The sequence below is a fragment of the Ambystoma mexicanum genome, chromosome 1q, assembly GCF_040938575.1.
Source record: "Ambystoma mexicanum isolate Mex_15411 chromosome 1q, UKY_AmexF1_1, whole genome shotgun sequence".
NCBI classification, from domain to species: domain Eukaryota; kingdom Metazoa; phylum Chordata; class Amphibia; order Caudata; family Ambystomatidae; genus Ambystoma; species Ambystoma mexicanum.
The window spans coordinates 1,068,455,682-1,068,468,068 of record NC_090922.1 but is presented as its reverse complement, the minus strand read 5'-3'; the positions used below and the strand labels follow the sequence as shown (position 1 = coordinate 1,068,468,068).

Genomic DNA, 12,387 nt, shown 5'->3' with positions numbered 1-12,387 from the left:
CTCCCATTATGCCCTATGGGGCAAAAATGGGAATGGGGAAGGGTAAATGGGGATTGGGAATTTACCGCCCCGCCGACCTCGGAATGGGGCGGTAAGTCCGCCTACCACCATGGCGTAAACGTAGTTTACGCCATGGTGGTAAAGTCACGGCCCAGGCGGTAACTTACCGCCTGGGTCGTAATGAGGCCCAATGTCTTGTATCAATTTCTGTCCTGATATATATGTTATTGATGTTCTGCCAGTTTTGATACACTTATATTTCTAGTGAGATTTGAAATATAAGGACATGTCTATGGTGTCTCAGCCTCGTGTTATAAAATGCCAAAAATAAATCAATAAATCAATAATCATTTACAGCTCCCCCTCATCCCAAGCCAGTTTTAGTTTCAAACACTTTTGCAAGAATGAAAGGTTAGCTGTCTTTTCTCATGCAGGGCTTTGTATAACCTCAAATGTAAATCAAATAGGCATTTTGATGCAGCCTATCCCTCCTCCAACTTCTCTGGTAGACTGCAGAAGCAACATTTTGACCATGAGGACCGGCATGTAGGTTCATAAAATGGGTCACATGTATGTATGGTCTACATACCCCAAGTAGAATTTGTATAAGGCAAAAACAATGTTGTGGCAGACACGCTGTGATCTGGTGCATTTGCTGAAGTCATAGAGAATACCATTGCTGTTTTGTGTAGAGGAGGGCACTACCACTCATAACCCGTTCCAGGAGCGCAGCAAGTGGAGTGCACAGTGTTGCTGGTTGCTCTGCTTTCTGCTGTTTTACTGTGACTCTATTTGTGATTCCAGAGTCTGCTTACCATTACCATTGCTGTTTTGGGCGGAGGAGGAGCCTTCCCCTCATAACCAGTTCCAGGAGCGAGCGCAGTGCACAGAGTGTTGCTGGTGTTGACTGTGCGCGGAGCCCAGGCAAGGCAGTTTTATTCTAAAGCTGTTCCTCGGATCGCGCAATGATGAAAGCAAATAAACAAGCAAGTAAGCAAACATCTAAGCTAATTAGACAATCACGTGATCCGCTTTGGTTTGTCCACTGCCATCCCCACTCGCTTTCAATTGTGCCCCTTCCTGGCCCTTTTGAAGAGCACTAACCTTTTACGAGCCGCATACGCGAATTATGAAACTAATGACTGTGGCCTTTTTGCCTTTGAACTTGTTTAAAACAGATAACTATTTGTTCATCAACGCATTGAGACTAATAAATCATTGACAGATTAATGAAAACCTGAGAATGAGCCAAGTTGGCAAAGAATATAAAAAGGGAATCCTTATTATTACAAGGAGTCATTACTGTTTAAAGTCAACATGACGAGCATATGTAATCTGAGAAGCACCATATATAAGGATGACCTCAGAGCACCAGAATTAGAAACACCTGGCGCAATTCCAAAAAGTCTGTTAAGAGCTAAAGTGACAATTCCTTCTCAATCAAGAATGATTGAACAAACTGTGTTCAGTACAAATGTGGAAACCAACAGAGCAGAGGTCCCGGTTTTTCTTCCATCTGGCGACAACACCCAGACATTCAGTGAAGGACATAATTAAACAAACCCTTGACTACAGACGTTCAACGACAACAATGAAAAAACAATACACAATTTAGCACTAAAGAAACGCACACGCAGCTTGAGTGCACATTCACAACCTGTAACCAACAGCCGCATAACTGGGGGTTCCTACCATACATGCGGCAGCTACAGCAGAAGCATTATTGAGGGAACTGGAGCCCGACTTCTGTCATAAACCCTTCTCCCGTAACGATGAGCCGATAGACTTAAGTCCCCCAAACACTTAAAAGAGTTTCCAATTTGCCCCAAATTACGGAAGCACGTCTATTAAAGAACGACACAACCGAGCTCAAGACAGGGATATTCAACACAATTGCAATATAAATGATGCTCAACCGAAAATGCAAGGCCCGGCTATAACTGCTTTGAGTTTTGTTTTAAACTCCCTTGTGAATGTTTTTGAATCTCTGAAAGCAGGGGTGCCAATCTATTCCGGCATCCTAATGGCGCTTTCAAAAGAAGTGGAGGGATGTGAAGCTTCTGTTACTGGTCTAAATAAAGGAAGGACTACTTGGTTATGTTCATTACGGATGTCTTTGAGCTCCCGTAGGTACTCAAGAATTAGTGTGTGCTAACAGGGATGTGTGGGAATGTCAAAGATGTACAACAAGACCACCCATCCTAAAGAATGTGTACGGAGAGAAACATACCCGAGTAGCCTGTCAGGCATAAATAGGTTTTGCACAGGAGCCATCATAATAGAAAGACCCACTCTAGAACGTAGAGACATTTTGTTTTACATCAGACACAACATGGCAAGCCGTTTGCACATTTAAGTTCCCACCTGGGGCTTGTGCTGGCTTCCCAGAGGATCCCACTTTTAGCAGAGCACGGCGTGAGTAACTGGAATTAGAATGACTGGAAACGGGCTAATGATAGATTGTAGCTGCATCGTATAGGGAGGTCTGAAGTCAATTTATTTCAAACTGAACAGATTATGCGTGTTAAAAATAAGGCCCAGAGTAAGTAAAAGGGAAAGGACAGAAATAGGAGACACAAGCATGAGCGGAAGGCGCAAGAAGGCATTAATTGAAGATTTTGTCTGGGGGCAAAATATCACATTATTTCTCTGATGTTCACATTCTAAAAGATAATTGAGAAACGCAGAGAACGTATTTAAGAAGAGAAGAGAGTTCCAGGACTTCCAGGAACGAAATGGAGAATGGCGGAAGAGCTGATAGTAACTTTCTCATTGAAATAATCACAGCATTGTACTTCATCACAACACAAGCGCAAACATGTTGGACAATAAAAAAATAAATAAACAATGTATACATCCATCTATTCAGACAAGGTACATGCAAAGGCCTCCGATGCATCACATTGTTCAACTCATTTTATGCACCAGCAGAGCTGTAATCTATGCATCACCCACAAAGGGTCATTTAAACCTGCATTTATTATTACTGTTCTGTTTCAAACAGATCTATTCAACAGAACATACATACGGCTTGGACTTGTCCCAGTTCACAAAGATGGTATAATGATGAAAGTGTCTGGGATATACGAATGAGAGGAGGGAGTCACATGGATCACTTCATGAAAAGGTCTAAAAGGGATCGGCGTGAATTCTAACATAGATCAGAACAATAATGTTTTGCGTTGATTCACCCTGTGCTTGAGAGCAACACATGGCTCTTCTGTTTTGCCTTTTGTTTTGCTTGAAAAGCAGTCTCAAAAACACATATCACCACTATTGGCGCTGGCCTTTTTGATTATTGATAATTAATAATTAATATAGTGATGCTGGTAATTCCATTTTAGAATGGGTTGTTTTCTACCCACACCCTTTCATTAAGTTTCATGCCAACAATATGACACCTTTTCCCTGCTGCATCAGTCTCCTGATCTGCAACAACTACCCTCCAGTGACACAGAGCAGGGTCAAAAGTCACAGGTATCCCTTGACAGCTGCTTTGACAGTCAAGTCAATGCAGCACAGAGGTTGCATTTAAAATCTTCACCTCTGTTCCACAAACACATCATTATGATGAACTATCATCCTGGTGGCAGTTTAATCTTTAAACATAAGCCATACCTGAGCTTTAGGGTATGGTGGCTGGTAGATCACATAGTTATTAAAGCTACATCTGAGCTGGACCATACACAGGTCAACACTGGCTGTCTCTGGTACAACCGGCCAGAAAAAATAGCCAGTGGGCACTGCCTCTCCTGATCCTGTGTAAGGGCAGATAACACCTCTCTTGTTTGGTTTGCATGTTTCAAGTCCCAACATAGGGAAGAGGTTCACTTAGTGCACATCATATCAGAATAATGGTGTGGCAAGGTTAGACGTAATGTTGACGCAATGTTGATATTTAGCATGTTTTCAGTGTAGGTAAATGGATTGGAATACATGTTACTGTAAGTGTTACTTTCTGCTTAGCTTAGATACATTTTAGATTTGCATCACATAGCAACATGATAGAAGTTGTGGGGACATGATGTAATTGTGCAATGTACAATGTGTAGTGCTTAGAGTGGAAAGGTAGGAGTGGCAGGTCAGGATGAAGGGCAAGGTAAGAGGAGGGGAGGGGAGATGCAGGGGGGGTGGCCCTAAGGGCTGGGTGAGTACTGGGGGGAAGTAAAGAGGGAGCCCGGAGGGCAAGTTTACAGGGGGATGGGATAAGTGTGGGCTAGTGCGAGGAGGGGGGTGAACCAGACTCAGTAGTCTAGTCAGGGAAGAGTGCCTGAAGGCAAATGGTGGAAGGGGGTGCTGAGGCAGACTGGCCAAGGGAGGGCCTGGCCTCTGTATGACTCAGAAGGGACCAGGCAGTCAGTCGGAGCAGCAGGAGGTGTTAGAAAGGAAGGGGAGAGGGAAGGAGGAGGAGAAAAGGAAGGTCTTGAGAAGCTTCCAGTACTTAAGGAGATCCGGCTCAAGTCCTAGAGAGATGGGGAGGCCATTGCAGAGGGATCTCCTGTCAAAGAAAGATATTTACCCCCCCCCCCACTCTCTGCTTGGAGAAACATCTGACTTGAAGAGAGTTAGAGAACCAAAGGGCTCTAGCGGGGTGGGGGGATGTTTTCAGAGCAAAACTTGGATGTAGCGTGGTCCCAGGCCCCAGAAGAAGAGGAGAAGGATACATCTTGCAGTCCTGTTCTGGATTAGTTGAAGAGGGTGGAGGGGGGAAGAGGCAGATTGAGCAAAAGGCTGTTGCAGTAGTCCAGCTTGGGGAGAACCAGAGCTCTAGAGACACTGAGTTTCTGGGGGAAGGTAAGGAAAGGGAGAATGCCGCTGTGGAAGTGAAGCTGAAAGTGAGCCTTCTTGGCAAGTTCAGCAATATGAGGTGAGAAGGAGCAAGAGGAGTCGAAGATGCCACCCAGGTTTTTTGCCTAAGAGAAGGTGAGGGGAGGGGGTACAAGGCGGGTGGCCAGAGAGTAGGGGGAAGGAAGGCAGGGGTTCCAATGAGAGGATCAGAGTCTTACTGGCATTAAGACAGAGATCGTTAGCGGCACACCATGCCTGAAAAGCAGTCAGACAATCAGGAATGAGAAAGAAAGGAGAGGAGGCAGATGAGGGAAGCTTAAAGGAGAGCTGAGTGTCATCTGCATAACACTGGAAGTGATGAGAGAAGGCGGAGATCAAGTGGGCCAGAGGTGCAAGGTAAATGTTGAAAAGCCACAGCGAGAGGATAGAGCGCTGAGGGACGCCACAAGTAGAGAGTGAGGTAGAGCAGAGAAAGGGCCTAGTTGAACCTGAGAGGGCCGATTTGAAAGGAAAGAGGTCAACCAAGCCAGTGGCAGGTCTGCGATACCTAGAGTATCACAGAGTTGATTTAGGAGGGTGGCATGAATGACAGTGTCAAAGGCAGAGGACAGATCAAGGAGGATGAGGACAGAAGGAGAGTTGGAGTCAAGGTTTGAGAGAAAGTCTTCACAGGTGTTCAGGAGAGCAGTTTCTGTGTCTTTCACTGCTCTGAAGCCAGACTGGTGGCCGTGGAGACAGCCACAGATTCAGTGTGCCGGATTACTTGGGAGATGACTAACTTCTGCAAAAGTTTGTCCTAGAAGAGGGTAGTGGATATAGGGCAGCAGTTAGCTGGGCACGGAGGGTCCACAGATGACATTTTATGAGGGGGTGCACAAGGAAGTGCTTGAGAGGCAGTGGGAAGTAGTCAGTGGCGAAAGAGTGATTGCAGAACTCGGACAAAGAGGGCAGCAATATTGTCCTTGATAGTTCTAGAGGAGCAGGGAAGCACCTGTTTGGAGGATACTTTCATATAGCAAACAGTCTTGGTGACCTCATCAGGTGCTATGGGGAGAAGAAGGAGAGTAGGAGGGATGGAGGCATAGGGGCCAAGGGAGGCCTAAGTGCAGGTGGAGGAGGGAGGAAAGTGATGACAGTATGTCCTGAGTTTTGGTTGTGAAGTGGGAGGCCAAAGGTATGCAGAGGGCCTGGAAAGGAAGAGGAGAGGTAGAGACTGCATTAAGATTTGAAAGTTCCTTACAGATTTTGAAAAGTTCTGCCATGATGTTGGTGGCCCCAGAGATGCAGGCTTGAATATGGGCCCACTTCTTGGACCGGATGGAGAGTGTGTAATGCCTTTGGAGCAGGCAACCGGCCAGTTTGTCAGAGGATGTGTGAGAAGCCAACAACTTCCGTTTCACAACTCTGCACCTGCTTTTCAGCAAGGTTAGGTCAGAATCATACCAACTGCTGCACTTGGAGGCAGGCTTCATGCAGATCCTCATGGCAGGGGCAAGGATGTTAAGGGTGTTGGAGATGGAGAGGCAAAGGTAAGCAAGGGCTGAGTCAGAGTGAGAGTCAATAGCAGGGGTGGGGGGGATAAAATAAGCAGCAGTAGCCACTACTGACACTCGTTTCATCAGTCGGATGATGGAGAAGGGGGCTGGCAGTGCGGGCAGTGCCTTAGTCGGGGAGCCCAGCAGCACGAGATGAGAGGAGAGGAGCAGATGTTCAGACCAAGAGAAAGGAGTACTGAGAGGGGTAGAGAGAGAGGTCAGCTGAGATGAGTGCATCCAGGGTGTCAAGACGAGCCCCAGGGGGGGTGATCTTCACAGAAAACTCCTTCAAAGGGAGATCATGTGGATTGACCTATTGGACTGCCTTAGCCCTAGAGGCATGAATGTTGAATTTGACTTGATGTGCTTTATTTGAAACGGTATCATTTGTCTGTAAACATTTGGCTGTGGAGATGAAGAAGATGCAATGATGAGAAAATTCAGTAGTTTGAATCTGTTAAAGTTTTTCACAGTTATGTTTTTCAATTAATGAGGTAGTTGTTGCTGTGAAAATGCAGTTACCTTTGAGTTATTTTTGAATATGTTGATCTTTTGTTAAATGAACACAGAGTATACGTCATGATATGTTGAATTTGTATGTATTTTGTACACTGTACTTTCTAATTGCATGCATTACATTTTTGTGAATTACACGTAGAATTTAAGTTTTACTCTATACTACCATATATTTCTGAATTGATTTGTTCATTTGCGGGGGAGCGCCTGTTGGAGTCCAGACATATCGTCCCATTGCGGCACATTTAATTTCTGTTTTTTATGTTCGAGGTAATGTCTCTGATGACTTGCATGGGGACTGCGGCAGATCTTGTTGATCTGCCCCACCTCCCCCTCTGCTTGGTCATTTGTTGGGCACACGCAGCCACGCGGGGCTGCTTTGTCGCTATGGACCTTTCTCCGGGTCTTTTGCAGACAGTGCTCCTGCGCTGCACCATATACAGTTATACACTCCTTTACCTTTCTAAGATGGCGTACGAAGTGCGCACTCGCTTACTGGTCCGCGGAGCCTGGCGGTCGCCGTCTGCGTATGCTTTTTACACATGCGCGCTCAAGCGAACCTGTTCCTGTCTGTCGGGTTGATTGTTGTGGCAACCGGCGTACAGGTTGTTTCATCGCGAACGAAGGGTTTTGAAGTTCGCTACTGGTAAGTGGACACGGCACTTGGTTGGGAAACGCACTGTATTGATTTTGTACGGCTGACTTACGGATGGGGTCCTAATGTTAAATACTACTTGTGTCTTGTTGATACAGGCGAGTACTGACCACTGCTGTGGTATGACTTGAGAGCAGAGGTCCGGTTCCATCGGTCGTGAGGTTTCTACTTTTTTCACCTTATTTGGTTTCACTACCTTCTTTGGTGGGGGTCCTGTGACTCTTGTTATGGGAGAATGAGAGCATGGGACTAGTGAACACTGTGGTGGTGTTTGGGTATTGTGTTCCCCTGTTGGTGCTGGCATTCTTTTCACCCACAGGGGCTATAGGATTATTATTTACACGTTGAGGTGAATTGAGCATGGGTTACAATAATCTACAGTCAATGCTTTTCTTCTAAGTGATAACGTTAATAGTACCACTTGAGTTACTTTGATCATTATTAATTTGTCGTATTGGGACTGTGTTGGTAGACGCTTTTTCACTGTGCCTTACACTTTAGTGGATAGCGGTGGATGTTTGAACTAGGTTTTTTGTTCACGTTATTAGCGCCCTAATGGGGACTTGTCTGTACTCTCGCAGGTGCTCCTTCCTGAGTGGATTTGACTTGAGGAACATTTAGGCTTTCCATGCCCTGAAGATGGATTGTTTTCCAATCCGAAACGCGTTGGCCATATAAGAACATCTATTGGAGCCTAGTTGGATATATGTGTTGCAAAGAAGTCATTTGGAGCAGTCATGCTGTTGTTTTAAACATTGCAATAGTCGCATTTGGAAACAGAGCAAGAAGCTATCTCTATTATATGAACTGTAAAATTGTGTAGCAACTAAAACACAATAATACTGGTTACTACCCTTTTTATTAAAAATACAAGCCCTATGAGTGAATACGGGCACATTGTGAAGGATACTTTCTTCTTGGGTTAGAATGAACAGAAACTGTTTTTTTGTGAGTGAACAAAATTTCGTTGCATATATTATTTATTTGAAGTCTACTTCTTTGAATTTGATGTTCTATTAAAACTCCTGTTTGAACTACGTTCTCTGACTATCTATGTACAAACTTTGATAAAAATCTGTCTTATACAATTGGAAAGTGGGACTTTGATGTGATGTGAAGTCCCAGAACAACAATTTGTTAAAATTACTGTGGGTTCGGAGGGACCCTTTTAGAGTGCATCCTGGGGGTTACTGTACGGTGACATATGGTTTTGTTTTTCTCCGCATCCAGGGTGTACCAAGCTGAGTGTGTCAGACCAGAGGGAAGAATGGTGAGGGAGAAAGTGTCATAGATGTTGTAGAAGAGTAAGGCTGCTTCAGGAGAGTCGAGATGATTATTGAAGTCTCTGAGGAGGAGAAGCTTAGAGGTAGCAATCAGGAGAGAGGAGGTGAGGTTGGTCTACTCTGATAGGAAGAGGGCGACCAGCCCAGGGGACCTGCAGATGGTAGCAAGAACGATCAATATGGTGGGAGAGATGCAATGCTTGTAGACAAGACATTCAAAGGAGGCGTAGGATTGAATGGGTATGATAAATGCAGGGATCCATTCTTGGAAGACAAGGGCCACTCCACCTACAGCCTAGGTAGGCGTGGTCTTGTAGAGGATCTTGTAGCCCTTAGGAAGAAGAGTGTCAAGAGCAGTGGCAGGGCTGGCTTTGAACCATGTCTCAGTGAGCGTGAGGACATCAAGGTCAAAGTCTTTAAGGAGGTGATAGATGTCAGAGGAGTGTTTGACAGCAGAGCAAAAATTAAGGGTAACTAAGTGAAGCTGGTTGCCACCTTAACATTTTTTCTGAGGAGGGGTACAGGGACAAGGTACCACTGCCACAGGGGGCCAGGAGGTGGTGGGGGTATAAGAAGGAGGAGTGGCAGGGGAAAGAAGGAAGTTCATGAGAAATGGAAGACACCTGTCAAGAAGGTTAGGGTTGGGCTGAGCGCCCACGGCTATGATAGTGCCATTCAAGGAGACATTGATGATGCGCCTGGATGATAAGTGTGCCAAGAGCACTTCCCATCTGGTTCCACCATTAATGGGTGAAGAAGAGAAAGGGGAGAGGGCAGAAACCATATGGGGAGCCCATAGATTAGGAGAGGGACCACCAAAGAGAATAAAGTACTTAGCTACAAAGCCAGCAGTGTGGGCTCCGCTCCCAAAAAACAAGTTGTGGTATATGTTGTTTGTAGTAGATTCAAATGAAAAACGTGTGTAAGTTTTGAAAATTAAGTTTTGCAATTGTTTTTAATTAACAATTTATCTTAAAAGATAATCTTATCAATAGTCTGCAGATGCATCAGAGCCAGGGCCAATGCATTTCTGATGATGAGGTCCTTCATCAGGGCCAGTGATTTCTATTAGTTAGGTCCAATAAATGGCATGGTAGTCCATTGCCAAACAACATATCTAAGAGTCAAGTGCTATATGGCAAGATATTGCAAGCCTCAGTGGGTAGACACAGCTGACATTAAGCAGTTAATATGGAGTGAGTAGGGAAGAAATAAAAGTTCAATTCGGGCGCGGGAAGCACAACAACTAAGTTAGTAACTGTGCCGGAAGAGGGCCTTAACAGGCCGAGGAGCCAAGAAATGTGGGAGTAGGAGGCACCTTCAGAGAGGTGTCTGTTCAGGAGCAGAATGAGCTCACAGGGAAGGAACAGCGTGTGAAGGGAAGGATGCAGGCAATCTGCTTTTAAAGGAGTGTAGATGTGTTATGTCGCATCAGAGGGAACACAGTGACAGCAAACAATGGCAATAGTAGTGGGGAGTAGGAGAAATGGGCAAAACATGATGCAGGTGGCAGGAGGAAGCAGGCGAGGGTTGGAAAGTCTTACTGGCTCTGTGTGGTGGTCAGATGCGGAGACGCATACTGCTGTTGATGGTCTTCAGATGCAGGCTGCTTCCAGGCCCGGACAGGGCCAGACAGGGGAAGTCAGAGCCCTTTGAGGTGCCCCTTCGCGGGGGGCTGACATTTTCCTGCTGGTATCGTACAAAAATGTCGCCCTCATTTGTTCACCCCCACCCTCACAGCGACTTTGGAGGCGCACAAAATGAGGGTGACATTTACTGCGCCCAAGCAGAGCGGTGGTTGCAGAGATGTCCCCTGCTCTTCCTGGGTGCAGTAACTGGGTCAGGGATTGCAGGGGTGTCCCCCGCTTATCATTTTGGAAATCGGGGAGCATGTAAAAAAAGTAAAAAATAAAAATGAAAAGCACCCTGCAGCGTCTGCTTCAACCCATGTTAGTGGGAGGAGCTGAGACTGCAGGGATCGCAGAGTGCGGGCGGCACACGCAGAAGTGTGCTGCCCTAAAGGTAAGTGTGTTTGTGTTGAGGTTGGGGGGGTGGGAGACTGCACAGTGATCCATATGATCACTGCGCCACGCGGTAACTGCCGTCTGCATTTTCGGCAACGCAGTGGCAGGTGGCGCAGTGATCACATAGATCCTTCCTACTGGCTCCTGGGCTTTGCAGGGATAAGTGGGGCCAAGGAGACCATCAGGTAGCTGGATGGAGGAAGTTTGTGTGCCTTAGCACACAATATTATGTCCAGCGGCCATGTTGGAAGGCCCGGGTAAATAGAAAATTAAATGCAGATCTCCAGCCACAAGAGCTTTATCCACGATGTTGCAGGCAGCAAGGGGACCAGATAAGAAAGCAATGCCACTGCTCAAATCTAAAAAGCTTTGACACACTCTCCACTCCAACAGCATAACCGGTCTGAGCAGCACTGTCTTCCAACTGATCAAATGTGGGATCTCTCCTCTGGATTAAACATACACCACATACTGTCACTCAGGCCTGAGATAATTCTTATCTGAATGTATCAGCACCACAGGAATTACATGTGTCATTCCCACTACCCCACTACCACCACCATAAACAACATTATAAGATTGCATTCTTAAACACATATGACCATTAACACAATAAAAGTATCCAAGAGCACATTAAAATGATCAAGTGACACTATCATGTAGTTAGTCCATTATGCAAGGTGGTGTAAAAAACAAGCAAACTTGATCATGCTATTTACATCTCTTAATAGCAATACAAATAAAAAGGCAGGAGACCAAAACTCTTCAATACATCTTTGTAGAGGGGGCAGAAAATCACCAGGTGAGCCAGCGTTTCAGGATCGCCACAGAAACAAGTTGCACTGATAGAGGGCCCAGTTGCCCATCTGCTTGTTACTGCCTTGACACATATTACATTACATTTAGTTCAATAGGGACCTGTGTTAGGTGTTCTTCACAAAAGCATTGTAAGGAGCCATCCCGTCACACGGTAAGAGTGGGAGATACTGTTGTACCGTAAATCCTCAAAGACAAAGATCCTCTGTATTGCTAGTCCAAAGCGCCAGCAACTTTATCTTGAGTACTCGGATAGACACAATTACCATACTTGATGGATTGTTAAAATAAGCACCCAAACCCATGGATCCAAGAGTCTTTTCAATATATGCCAGCCACTCAATCTTCTGATAGTTACCCAAGAAACATAGGAAATACCCAAATTGATTGTAGAAAATGCTTGTATGGAGCATTTGACCGAATTCGCCCAGTACCTTTAAAGCAAAGCCCAAAATACTGAGCATAAGGAGCCAGGGTTGCGGTGGTGTCCCCTGCTCCTCATGTTCCGTATTATTGGTTTGGGGGATTGTGGGGTTGTCCCCTGCTTCCTTGACATTGCAAGTGGGTGACCCAAAAAAATAAGCAAAAAAAGAAAAAGGTGCCCTGGGGCGTCGGATCCGACCAACGTTAGAGGGACAGAACTGACACTGCAGGACAATAGGAGAAGCGGCGGCGGCACCCAGTTAAAAGGTAAGTATGGGGGGTTGTGTGTTTGCTTTATGACAATATTTTAGCTATTTACCTTGGTTGTTTTACCAAAGTAGAATTGT

The 12,387-nt window shown here is 45.6% G+C and overlaps 1 long non-coding RNA gene across 2 annotated transcripts in view; it reads left to right on the top strand.

The window, feature by feature from the left end:
* Positions 1-897: 897 nt before the first annotated feature.
* LOC138522017 (uncharacterized) overlaps positions 898-12,387 on the top strand; it is a 101,139-nt gene continuing 89,649 nt past the window's right edge. For both annotated transcript variants that reach the window (XR_011283217.1, XR_011283216.1), the window contains exon 1: positions 898-990. This is a non-coding gene — a long non-coding RNA (uncharacterized lncRNA). The remainder of the gene's footprint in view (positions 991-12,387) is intronic.